This window comes from Doryrhamphus excisus, linkage group LG12, assembly GCF_037039965.1.
Source record: "Doryrhamphus excisus strain RoL-2023G ecotype Guam linkage group LG12, RoL_Dexc_Guam_v1.1, whole genome shotgun sequence".
Classification (NCBI taxonomy): Eukaryota; Metazoa; Chordata; class Actinopteri; order Syngnathiformes; family Syngnathidae; genus Doryrhamphus; species Doryrhamphus excisus.
This window is the reverse complement of record NC_136368.1, coordinates 16387355-16398051: the sequence shown is the minus strand read 5'-3', so window position 1 is coordinate 16398051 and position 10697 is coordinate 16387355. Positions and strand designations below refer to the sequence as shown.

The 10697-nt window shown below is 40.2% G+C and overlaps 1 protein-coding gene across 2 annotated transcripts in view; it reads left to right on the top strand.

Moving 5' to 3' along the window:
• Positions 1 to 660: 660 nt before the first annotated feature.
• The window catches only part of sox1a (SRY-box transcription factor 1a), a 93541-nt gene continuing 83504 nt past the window's right edge, over positions 661 to 10697 (top strand). For both annotated transcript variants that reach the window (XR_013629554.1, XM_078795141.1), the window contains exon 1: positions 661 to 867. The gene's annotated coding sequence lies outside the window, so the exon portion shown is untranslated. The remainder of the gene's footprint in view (positions 868 to 10697) is intronic.

Below are 10697 nucleotides of genomic sequence, written 5' to 3'. Positions count from 1 at the left end.
TTTTTTTGGGTGGCTGTTTCAGTCTGAAAGCTGGTCCACGTGCTCTTTTGTACGGAGAAGCAATAAGGCCCCATTGAATGCAGCTGAATGGACCTGCCATCCTTAGGGGCTGAGGCCTGAGGACTCCTATTCTTCAGCCCCCCCAATCTAATTGGAGCTGAAATGAAATGGAGGTTTCTTATGAAAATAGGCTTTGTTTGGCCGTGAGGCTGGTAATTCATAAACAATACGCAGGGCCCCATTGTGTAGATAATAATATATTCATGCTGCCGGAGATGGGGAGAAGGCAAAGGAGAGGCTGAGGATATATAAGGAAGCCAGAGATGGAGAGCGGCAGGATGGAGGAGCGGGGGATGGACACGAAATCGGAGAAAATTGGTAATGGTCGGGGCCGAGGCGACGACTCATTAGATGGAAAGTGGCAAGGCGAGAGGAGTCATGGGAGATAAAAACAGTAGGCGGGGGGATTTTTCTTTGTGTTTTTTTTTTTTTTTTTTAAAGCAAAAGTGTCTCATGGAGTGAACGAGTCAAGCGAGGAGGGGATTGTAGCAAGGGAAGGTGGTGAGAGATGAAGGGACGTAGGGGGGTGGGGTGTAGGTGGGGTGGGGTGGGGGGGGACGACAGGTGATGCTTGGCTCCATCCACATCACTCCTCACTGTTTGCTCATTCTGCTTCACACTCCACACACACACACCTTCCTTTCCCTACAAACTCTTTGGAATTCTTACCAAACGTGCAGAAGGTACATCCCTGGATGCTCTTGGAATTTTTTTTTTCTTCTTCTACCTTTTCTGGTGAAACTGTTTCACTTGCAGGGCATGTGTTGAAGAACTCCTAACTCAAACTCAGTGAAAGCCAAACTCATGGTGAGTAAACTAGGAATGACACCTTTCTGTGTGTGTGTGTGTGTGTGTGTGTACTGTAAGTTCATGCACAAGTTTGATTTAAAAGCTTGGTGTCAATTAATTTAAGTCAATAATTGAGTAAAACTTTTTGTGTGGATTACATTTTATTAAAACTGACTACAAACTAAAGTTTCTGTTTTTTTATTGTTATCAAATAGCACTTAAAAAAATCTGTACGGTTTTATGTATTTTTATGGTACGTTTATTCATTTTTACATTTAGTATATTTGATTTAACTAATTCTTTAAAAAATATTTTACATAGCAACCAGCCACATGTAATATTTTTTGGTATTTCATCTATTCTTATTCTGTTTATAATATAATAGCAGGTGAATTTAATTGAAATATTATTATCATACAGAATATTTTAATCAGTTGACATATTTAGATTTTTTAATGTATTATGACTACATCAATTCCACATTTTTTTTATTTTGATATTTGTATTTTAGTTTATATATATTTTTAATTTGACACTTTCTAAATATATAGATATTGTGATAGCATTTAAAAAATACTTTCTACACATGAAGTCACGGAATAAAATGTTATTCTGTGTATCTAGTATATAATATGCTTTCTGCTCCAGAAACTTCGCCATGAATGCCATGTGTAGCTTTGACCACTAGATGTCAGCATTTATCAATGCACGAAACAAGCCCTTCCATTCTTTTTATATGCCCCTTAATCCCCACATGGGTCGCGGGGGTATGCCGGAGCCTATCCCAGCTGACTTTACGCCAGAGGCGGGGTACACCCTGGACTGGTCGCCAGCCAATCACAGGGCACATATAGACAAACAACCATTCACACTCACATTCATACCTATGGACAATTTGAAATCACCAATTAACCCAGCATGTTTTTGGAGTTTCACATCATTCTTTTTATGTAGTATGTCAATATTTGAAATAATAAGGTTGCTATAAAACAGAACATTCTTAATAATACAGTATTTAAAGTTAATATTAAATACCCTTGTGAGGATAAGCGGTAGAAAATAAATGAATAATAGTCACATTGCCATAAGTTATTTATTGGTTTGGTATGGTACTGATTCTGACCACAAGATGGCAATCACACATAATTTACGAACTCATTTAGCTTTATTTGAGCGTGTTTGGGATGTGTGTGTATTTAACCTTTAGTGAAGCATCAGTGTGATTGGTGGGGTGAGGTGGTGGTGGTGGTGGTGGTGGGGGGGTTGCATGTATGCCGCCCACATTTCTCCTTCTGCTTGTTTGTTTATTTTGCAAGGCTGCAAAGTGGCTGCTGGCTGTGTTGGTCACTACAAGTGGCTGGCACTGCAGCGCCCGCTAATCAGGCTGTGGGCAAACTTGGGTGGCAGCGCTCCGAATGCTTTGCTGGTTGGAGATTATCCCATGAATTATCCCCTAGAATTACACCAGTCAGGCCTTGACCATCTGTGGGAGCAAGAACATGTGTGTGTGTAATGATTCTGGAAGCTTTGGTGCATTGTGGGTAATGGAGCATGTTAATCCACATCAAACGGACATTAGAAGCTGATTTAACTCAAAAGTTGCAGAAATTTCAATGTTTTACACTATGATTTCTTTAAAAAAATAAAAAAACCTACAAACCCAAGCTATAAAACACGCTTCAGTCTGAAATAAACTGTGTAAATATTGTGCCATTATTTCTCACCCAGATGCCTTTTTATTTTTTTTTATTTTTTAGCAATTTTCAAGCCCGTCATTAAAGTGATTTCTCCCATGCTGTCAGCGTCTGGGGCTGTTTGTGCAGCAGGCGATCCGCACAGGCCGCGTGAATAGCTGTGGTGAGCCTCTCTGCGATAAGTGTTCGCTAAACAGGTCACTGGATTGTCCCTCCAGACTCAATCGGAGCCATTTTCCTGACGGGAGAAACAAATTATCCTCCATATTTATTGCGGACCACCAGTGGCTGTATTTGCTGGCTTGGTTGTTGCTCCCTTCATCCAATATGAATTCACATATTTGTTCAAGTGTGTGTGTGTTATAGCCAAAAGCAGCACACAAGCTAGAAATGTTAGTTATTGTTATTTTTTTTGTCTTCACAATCACATTATTGGACACAGTGTGTTCCACTACTATATGGCGCTACCTCACAAAGGAGCAACTAGTCCTAATTTTTAGACTGCTAAGAAATAGGAAACATCTCAAACTTGGAGTGTTAATGGGGGAAAATAATCTGACTGGCAACATAGCATGAGCAGCAATACTGAAAACAAACTTATAGGTTCATTTATTTCACTTTAACACATGGCTTCCTTTTGCCATCATTTCACTCTGACCTTGAGGTGAAAAGTGACGACCTGTAAAAATACTTTTGAGGAACACCACCCTCAGGAAAAGTACTGTACCTTTTAAAGAAACCCCATCCATCTTCTCTATGGTGGTCTGCTGGAGCCTATCCCGGCTGACTGAGTAATAGACGGGGTACACAAACACAAATAAGCATTCACGCTCACATTCACACCTATGGACCATTTAGAGTCACTAATTAACCTAATACACGTGAATTAATAACTTGTCAATGTAAGTAGAAATAACTACATTGAACCTTTTTATACTGTAACCAATTAATGTGGAATTTAATTGAAAGTTTCCTTTTCATAGATCTTTTCAAAGTGCTGTGGCATTGTGTAAGTTAAGACCGTGAACAAATAGTAAATAAAAAGGCGACTGAATGAATGAACTACATAAATCGGTCATAAAATAAATGAAAGGTTAATGAATAAGTCCATGGCCTTCATAGCATACTGTATATCCATTAAATAAATTAATTTTGCCAGTCAAAATATACTATCATTAATATCAAATTGTAATATAATGTTCAAAGTCAAAGATCTAAATGTACACAAAAGGCCTGTCATTCTCAAATATTGTTAACAAATCTGTCTAAATGTGTATTAGTGAGCATTTATCATTTATGATTCATGTCCACGTGAAGGGCATAGCATATTGAGATGCTAGGTTGGCCACAATAAAAGGCTACTCCAAAATGTGCAGTTTAACTGTATTGGAGGCAGTAAGGAAGGGGTCAGAAAACCAGTCAGTATTTGCTTTGGATCAAAAGGTGGTATTCAGTTTATTAATACTACATTGCGGAAATTCACTTATCACGGTCAGGTCCAATTTACCACGATAAACGAGGGCTTATGAGGTTATTGAGGTTATTATCCTTATTGTCCAGCTAACTTAATATCAGTGTTTGTAGCCACAACTATTATTATATGGATGCTAAGCTACAGTTACCCAAAACATTAACTCCCAGTGCAACGTTACGTCTCGACCAAAGTTTGAAGTTGTCGCTTAACAGTTGTAACAGTTACAAGTAACAGTTGTCTGTTATTCCTGTCCTTCAGATTTTACACACAGCGATTTTATTTTTGTTAATGACTTTGTAACTTGCAAATCGAAATGAAATCATCCTCAGTAGCATGTCGACACATCCCGGTGTCAATCAATGCCACTCTACAGCAATCTGGCGCTCACACAAATGGAATCCATGTCATGTTGTTTGTTCTTAAACCTGATTGGATGTTCGTAGGTACATTCACTGATGCAGATTCTGTGGGGAAAATGTATTATGGATCATAACGATAACACTAGTTGAATACTTTTGATGGGGACGCATTTGAAATCAACACACTCAATGAAAAACTGAAGTATTTTCCCGGAGTCACTAATGTCTAAGGGCGGCACGGCGTCGAGTGGTTAGCGCGCAGACCTCACAGCTAGGAGACCAGGGTTCAATTCCACCCTCGGCCATCTCTGTGCGGAGTTTGCATGTTCTCCCCGTGCATGCGTGGGTTTTCTCCGGGTACTCCGGTTTCCTCCCACATTCCAAAAACATGCTAGGTTAATTGGTGACTCCAAATTGTCCGTAGGTATGAATGTGAGTGTGAATGGTTGTTTGTCTATATGTGCCCTGTGATTGGTCGCCCAAAAGACAGCTGGGATAGGCTCCAGCACCCCCGCGACCCTCGTGAGGAAAAGCGGTAGAAAATGAATGAATGTTGACTTGCAAGTCTTTTATATTTGTCAAGTCTTGAGTCCACACCTCTGGTTAATATACTTATTTATTCATTATTTGTGTAATTTATTTGTTAATTTTTCCATATTTACAGATCTGGGTATTTTTATTATATATTCTGTATAGTATTTGATAGCGTATGGCAGCAAGAGATAATATAAATATTGTCTCACCAAAGTCGTTCCTCCAACAGTGGCACAGTGGTTGCAAGTAATAACTGGATGCGATGAAAATGACTTGTTCCTGCTGCAAGGGCGAGTCAGTCAACCATCAGGGTGAAGCACACTGGCAAAGGAAGAGGAAAAGGTGAAAGGTTAAGTGTCCGTATTTTGTGCCGGTGGGGGATGCTGTACTTCCTGTGGGGCCTTGATCTCTGACCTGCCGCTTGGAAGAGCAAGGTAGAAATAATAAAAAAAATGTGAAAGAGGAGTATTTGGGAGAAAAAGGCTAAAAGCGGCATGTGAGGTTGCAAGGTGGGGAGGTGAGTATTTGCCTCTGGCTGATGGTGAACAATTGGACACACAAGGAGGCATGCACACACACACACACACACATACACACACACTCTTGAACCAGAAACTAAAATGGAGTTTCTCTCTCACACACACATGCACACACTTAGCGCTACAGTCCCAGCAGGCTATGAACTTCAATGCAGCTGTTGCCATGGTGATACGGCGAGTTTCTGACCCCCCGACTCTATTTTTCCTGCCGTTTGGGCTATTGAAAGAGATGATTGACAAGTGTCCAAATGTCAGACGACCCAGGCCGGCCACACAGATGGAGGATGAGAAGGGAGGGGGACATTTGGGGGGCGTAGTGGGGAGTTGGCGTTTGTCAATTGATGCTATGCTTTGGTATTAATTTAACAGTATGTTTATTATTGTGGTTATATATATATACAGTGAAGAAAATAAGTATTTGAACACCCTGCTATTTTGCTATTTCTCCCACTTAGAAATCATGGAGGGGTCTGAAATTTTCATCGTAGGTGCATGTCCACTGTGAGAGAGATAAACTAAAAAGAAAAATCCAGAAATCACAATGCATGATTTTTTAACAATTTATTTGTGTGATACAGCTGCTAATAAGTATTTGAACACCTGTGTATCATCTAGAATTCTGACCCTGAAAGACCTGTTAGTCTGCCCATTAGAAGTCCACCTGCACTCCATGTATCATCCTGAATCAGATGCACCTGTTTGAGGTCGTTAGCTGCATAAAGACACCTGTCCACCCCATACAATCAGTAAGACTTTAACTTGTAACATGGCGAAGACCAAAGAGCTGTCCAAAGACACCAGAGACAAAATTGTACACCTCCACAAGGCTGGAAAGGGCTACGGAGCAATTACCAAGCAGCTTGGTGAAAAAAGGTCCACTGTTGGAGCTATCATTAGAAAATGGAAGAAGCTAAACATGACGGTCAATCTCAATCGGAGTGGAGCCCCATGCAAGATATCACCTCGTGGGGTCTCAATGATTCTAAGAAAGGTGAGGAATCAGCCCAGAACTACACGACAGGACTTGGTCAATGACCTGAAAAGAGCTGGGACCACCGTTTCCAAGGTTACTGTAGGTAATACACTAAGACGTCATGATGTGAAATCATGCATGGCACGAAAGGTTCCCCTGCTTAAACCAGCACATGTCAAGGCCCGTCTTAAGTTTGCATATGACCATTTGGATGATACAGAGGAGTCATGGGAGAAAGTTTTATGGTCAGATGAGACCAAAATAGAACTTTTTGGTCATAATTCCAATAAGCGTGTTTGGAGGAAGAAGAATGAAGAGTACAATCCGAAGAACACCATCCCTACTGTGAAGCATGGGGGTGGTAGCATCATGCTTTGGGGGTGTTTTTCTGCACATGGGACAGGACGAGTGCACTGCATTAAAGAGAGGATGACTGGGGCCGTGTATTGTGAGATTTTGGGGAACAACCTCCTTCCCTCTGTCAGAGCATTGAAGATGGGTCGTGGCTGGGTCTTCCAACACGACAACGACCCGAAGCACACAGCCAGGAAAACCAAGGAGTGGCTCCGTAAGAAGCATATCAAGGTTCTAGCATGGCCCAGCCAGTCTCCAGACCTGAACCCAATCGAAAATCTTTGGAGGGAGCTCAAACTCCGTGTTTCTCAGCGACAGCCCAGAAACCTGACTGATCTAGAGAAGATCTGTGTGGAGGAGTGGGCCAAGATCCCTCCTGCAGTGTGTGCAAACCTGGTGAAAAACTACAGGAAACGTTTGACCTCTGTAATAGCAAACAAAGGCTACTGTACCAAATATTAACATTCATTTTCTCAGGTGTTCAAATACTTATTAGCAGCTGTATCACACAAATAAATTGTTAAAAAATCATGCATTGTGATTTCTGGATTTTTCTTTTTAGTTTATCTCTCTCACAGTGGACATGCACCTACGATGAAAATTTCAGACCCCTCCATGATTTCTAAGTGGGAGAAATAGCAAAATAGCAGGGTGTTCAAATACTTATTTTCTTCACTGTATATATATTAGCTGTTTCCTGTTTGAAGTTACAGTTTTAAAATGTGTAGGTTAATATATTTTTTGGCGATTAATATTAACATGATTAAATTATTACAATTAGTACATTAAAATAAATAGTAAGATCAGTGTTTTTTTCCATAGAATAATGTTTTTTTTTCTTCACACCAATTTGTAACTATTGTCTTCTGCATGGTGATTGGCTGTAGATCACTAGCTTGCTAGCTTGCAGTCTTTGTATGTTTTCAAGTTTCTCCCACAATGTCGACAAAACATTGTGTACCCAAGGGCAATGGTGGATGCTAACCATTCCACAAATGTTGACCTTCTGGACGTGCTGAAGGAATGTAGAAGTTACGTAGCTGGAGAATACCATTACAGAATAAATTCATCTTCGGTTTTAGGAAGAGACTACAACGGGAGGTGTAATGCAGCAATATGTTCTAACGAGGATACAAAAACAACGCCGGAAAAAAAGGCAGTGGAGTGAAATAGGAGTGAGACGACGACGGTTTGAACTTTTTTGAGATTTTAAACAATATAGAAATGTGAGGAAAATGTGTATAAAGTGTACGGTGCTTTTGTAGCTTTGTATAATAATTGTTAAACAATAAAGTCCGCGGATTTCCCTTATTGTGGGCTTTTTTAGGAACCTATCCCCCGCAATAAACGAGCGAACACTGTATATTATTATATATTATAATAACATAGTGGTTTAATTGGTATTGTTTGGCCCTTGTAAATACCAAGCAATGCTTCTGACTTGTAAGGAAACACCTTTCTTTGTGAGTTTTATAGTGACGGATAAAGTTGGATGTTACTGATTTGTGAGCTGCAGACGTTCTCTTCCTTGAATCATTTTTGTTCTAGTCGCCTCCATGACTGACAAAATTTGTAACTTGATGTCTCGATATAAGTCATAAAGACCAAGTCATTAGCAAGCCGAGTGCTTTTTACAGTGTTAGTCAAGCAAGTTTCAAGGGTGGCGATGTAGGGAATCATTTGATTGGTTACACAGTTGACGTTTGTGTCTGAGCATGGCTCAAGGATAGATTTGACCGGCCAAAATATGGAGGACAGTTCCAGGGATTGAACACAGTTACATAATTCACAGAATTTGTTGGATTTGCGTGAATTGGCATGATCCTGGAAGGTCCGGAAAGCATGTCTTTGCCTGTAGACGAATCATACATGTAGTTCTTCACACTGAATCTGTCGCGGGTCTTTTGCGGAAGCATTGTGCAAGATTTGAAATCCCTGTTTTAGGCTCACACCAGCTCTGTGCGGTGCAGCAGGAACTCTTCTTTCCGATGCCGTAGCACTCTCTGGATCAGGACCGGAGCCATAACGGATTCAGTGTGAGGCTGCGGTCAAATTGCACATCAACAGCGCCTCTGGTGGTTGCATGGAAGTGATGCACTCCTCATTTGCTTTAAGACCCAATTCATCAACACAGTATAATTGATTAAACTATTAATTGTGTATGTCCTCAGTAGTTATTAGAAATCATCTCTCTGTGTGCTGTAGTACAATTCTACACAAAGCACAATCACAAATATCATTATTGTGAAGGCAGAAATTTTGAGTTGAAGTAACTCGTGCAGGTGTACCTAATGTTGTGGGTGGTCTAGTCACAACAACAAGCTCGGTGCTTTTGTTTAGCATGCAGGGACGTGATATAACTTATAACTGTTAAGTTCTTTTCCTTCCACTTTATGCAGTGTGATGAACATTTTCATAGATATAGTGCATTATGTTTCTGCAAGGCTTTTTTATGTGTGTATTTTTCTTCTTTTTTTTTTTTTTTTAGTCTCACCTGTGCTTTTCCACATTCTCTCTTCCTCACTCGCTCGCTCGTCCCTGGCTGTGTCATTGTCTGCAAGCTTGAAGGGATCGTTTTTATCTTGATCACCCACAGCAACACATTAACCTCTCCTCTCTTATCTCTACACTGGTCATTAGTGGCAAACCCCTCAATGTCCTATTGACAAGGGCCACACAACACCTCTGTGTGTGTGTGTGTGTGTGTGTGTGGTGAGTTATCGTGGGTTGACACGCAGTTTGAGATCTGCTGAGCTGGTGATCTGAGCTGATAACATTATTAGCCTTGGTCTGTGTGTGTGTGTGTGTGTGTGTGTGTGTGGATGCAGCAGCCAGATCGCTGTAATATTTCTTCTCCAATGTATGTTTTAGAGTATGAGTAGGATGCGCTTTTTATTTGGATTCAAGAGCGGCTATCCTTTTCAGAGTGTCTAGTCTATAAGATTTATGTCTGCTGTTTATGTATTTACGGCATGGTGATATAATTAATGCTAAAGGAAGCAATCACTCAGGAGCATCCATGAAATATGGCTGTGTGTGTGTGTGTGTGTGTGTGGTTAGGGGAAAAAAACTGTCGATTCAAAAGGCAGTCGTCGGCTGTAGCTATTTGGTGTGTGAAGTGTTGAAGAGTAAATAAAAATAAAAAAAAAAGGTTCCCGCAACTGTGTGCTGCTGAATGAGCATTTTACAGTCACTGTGGCGTGAGTGTATAGCATGAAAATGAATAACTTAGTGTCACGCCCTAGTGTAAGCACTGGAAAATATGAGGTAGGACGTGTGAAAATATTTTGTAAAAATGTATTTTGTTGATGTTGAATAAAAAAAAGTCTGTCTAGCGCTCTGATACTGTTTAAAAGAACATAATATATCTTTAATATATCTCCCTCAAATGTGGTGATACTGTACATAGGCCATATATGTACATGCCCATGGATGAACTCGTAGTATTAATACACATTTAATATTACTATACATAATTACCATGATAACGTCTAGGAAGGAGTAGGAAGAATTAAAGCTTATTTAATCCTACTCCTCATCCGTTTCACATGAGTTGCAATGCATTTGTTCACTTCCTGTATTCCAAATGTACTCTTGCCTATTGTAAGTACTTAGGAAAGTGTGTAATGTGAGCCGAGGTTTATACAAAACTATGCAACATCGTATGACAATCAAATATAACTGACATATTTCATATTTTCTCAACAATACTGGCTTTAATTCTTTGTTTTATAAAATGACTCCTTTGAGCATCATTATAATTGTTTTTAATTGCTCAACAAAATGTCTGCCACTGTTTCCCACTCCGTGTGTCCGGTTGCCCGGTGTTGGTGCTTGTGACAATCTGCTAGGTTAAAAGAATAATTGCAACTCTATTTACCCCACCAAACAGCCTCTCCTTGTGCATGTAATTTCCCCCAC